General features: G+C 56.5%; 1 pseudogene; it reads left to right on the top strand.

Annotated features, from left to right (window-relative positions):
- Positions 1–422: 422 nt before the first annotated feature.
- On the top strand, positions 423–1,379 carry LOC136789064 (inositol 1,4,5-trisphosphate receptor-interacting protein-like 1; annotated as a pseudogene).
- The last annotated feature ends 1,057 nt before the right edge of the window (positions 1,380–2,436 follow it).

Here is a 2,436-nt window from a genome sequence, read left to right as displayed (position 1 = left end):
AGGGGACACCACAGAGGACGATTCACAATGGGGGGGCTGTTTCTGGGGCCAGCTGCAGGCTTGGCCTAAGCCATCGGTGAGTGCAGCAGCTGGGGAAGGCTGGGCTGGGCCAGGGCCGGGGCGCAAACGCCGGCCCCCGAGGGGTTGCTAAGCCTGCAGCGAGGGCCCAGATGCTCAGGGCAGGGCTCGCGGCTGTCACCACCGGCTCTGGCCGCAATCCCTGATGCCTCCTGTGTCCCTTGCCTCCTCTCCTACCTGACCCCAGGGGCCTGCAGCTCCTGCCCAAGCTCCCTCAGCCGCCAGCCAGCTCCCACCCAGCCCCATTGACCCCCTTCTCTCTCAACTGTTTCAGACCATGGTTTCGGCAATTTTCTTTGCCCTCACGTTCCTGGGTTTAATCCAAAGCCCACAGAACATCGGCGATGAATTTGATGCAGTCATGCATGAGTGCATGCAGCAGCGTGCAGAGGTGCTGCAAGAGCGCATGATGCAGCTCCTCTTGGAAATGGAGCAGAGGGACCAGGAGAACAGCTGGGAGCATGCGGGAGCCCTGCTCTTATCTGCGTTGCAGTACTGGCAGTTCTGGGCCTTGACTGGAGAGCTTGTCTTGTTTTTTGTGCTCTGCCGCATGCTCAGGAAACTGTGCCATGAGCTGCGCAGCAGGAATGAGAAGGGCATCTCCAGAAGCAAGGAGGATGATGACACTGAGGAAGAACCCAGTGACATTTTGGATGCACGCAGATTTGTCAGTGGGTACCTGCAGTGGCCAGTGAGGAATCTGGAAGAAACATGCAAGTTTGTGGAGGAACTGGTGGACAAGCTTCTCTGTGTCTGTCAGACACTTCCAAGAATAAGTTCATGCCACGGTTTCAGCCACCCATTGGAGTGGGCGGTGCCTTCGGTGCCACTGAGAACGACACTGTATGCCGCCTGCTCGTTCCCCTGAACCCACCCCCTGGTCATGCCTTCCACCTGGAGCTGGGCACCAAAGGGCAGACACCGGCGAGGAACTCCTGCCTCTGCATGGAGCTGCAGTGCATGTGCACAAGGCAGTGTCTGGTGGGGGACATGCTGTGCTTCCTCCACCATCCTGAGGATGAGCTGAGGCATCAGGATTCCAGCCTCCTAGACACCCTCTGCAGCGGCTCCTACTTGGATGTGCAGAAAACGGCAAAGTGGTTCCAGGAGCTGGTGACAGAAGCCAGGGTGGCTATGCCTCAGTCATCCAAACTCCAGCTAACGGTGCTACCCTCCACCTGCTTCTGCAAGGTCAGGCTGACCAACGTCCTCAAGAAAACCCTCTTCATCGAGTTGATGCTTGGGGTACAGCAAGACAACTCGGACACCTTCCTGAGCTTTGAGTAGGCAGAGGCCGTTGTTAGCAGCAGCATGAGGTGGCCACAGAGCTGCGCTGTGCCAGAGATGCAGTTCTTCAGGACACACCTAGGCATGCTCGGCACACCTTCCATTTCAGACATCTGCAGCTCTGTGTCTATATCCTGTTAGGTGCCAACTTTGCCACCCATGCCTTAAAGACAGCTGTCAAGCACCTCCTGACCACCATCCCCTTGGCAAGCATGCACAGGAGAGATTTCCAGCCCCACAGCCATAGATGATTACGGTGGCTACAAAGATGACTGACAGACACCCTGCTTGCCACATGCCCCAGAGCTGAGCACACTGGATATGGAGAAGATGCTGCTCAGTCGGCAGTGGGAATTGTTCATCCATGTTCTCTCCACAGCAAAACCACCCTGTGGGGAGGCACACCCCATGCAGCTGAAGAGGCCGCTGCAGCGAGGCTTGAAGCAGACTCCTCTTTCCAGCTGGACAGTGACCACCTGGTCTCCCAGGGAGTGTCCATTCACTCCAGGAGCTTTGACCTCTGCAAAAATGCCAATATATTTCTTACTTGAACAAATGCTTTGTCTGTGAGTGTCTGTACCACACTTGCTCAGGAAATGCAGACCTGAGGTGCTGACAGCTTGGCTGCCACAGCATCAGGGAGCATTTTGCTGAGGAGCTGATTCCGTGGGCTCCAACTGTGCTCATTCTGGAGCTAAAGCTCTGCTGCCTGTCCTTGCTCCTTCAGCAGGGCAATGAGAGGGCACCACGTGTTGCCAGTGTGCTTTATGGAGTCTAAAGGGGGTACTTGGGCAACCCAAGGCAAACCATGCCCTGGGAGCCCAATGGCATTGCCCAGGATGACCGTGGGGAGGCCGATGTCACGCTCTCCATGTGGGGAACCCTCTGCACAGGGGTGAGTGCCATTAGGGAACACCGGGGCTCTGTCTGTGCTGGCTGCTGCACCAGCACAAGCCTCAGGCACAAGCCAATGCAGGGCAGTGGCTGGAGGTGCGGCTAAGGCATGTGAGAAAAAAAAGTTGTGTTCTTGCAGTAGAAGGTGTTTTTGCAGTGGAAAATTCGACTAACACT

This window comes from Anser cygnoides, chromosome Z (genome assembly GCF_040182565.1).
Source record: "Anser cygnoides isolate HZ-2024a breed goose chromosome Z, Taihu_goose_T2T_genome, whole genome shotgun sequence".
NCBI lineage: Eukaryota > Metazoa > Chordata > Aves > Anseriformes > Anatidae > Anser > Anser cygnoides.
This window is presented reverse-complemented; position numbering and strand designations above follow the sequence as displayed.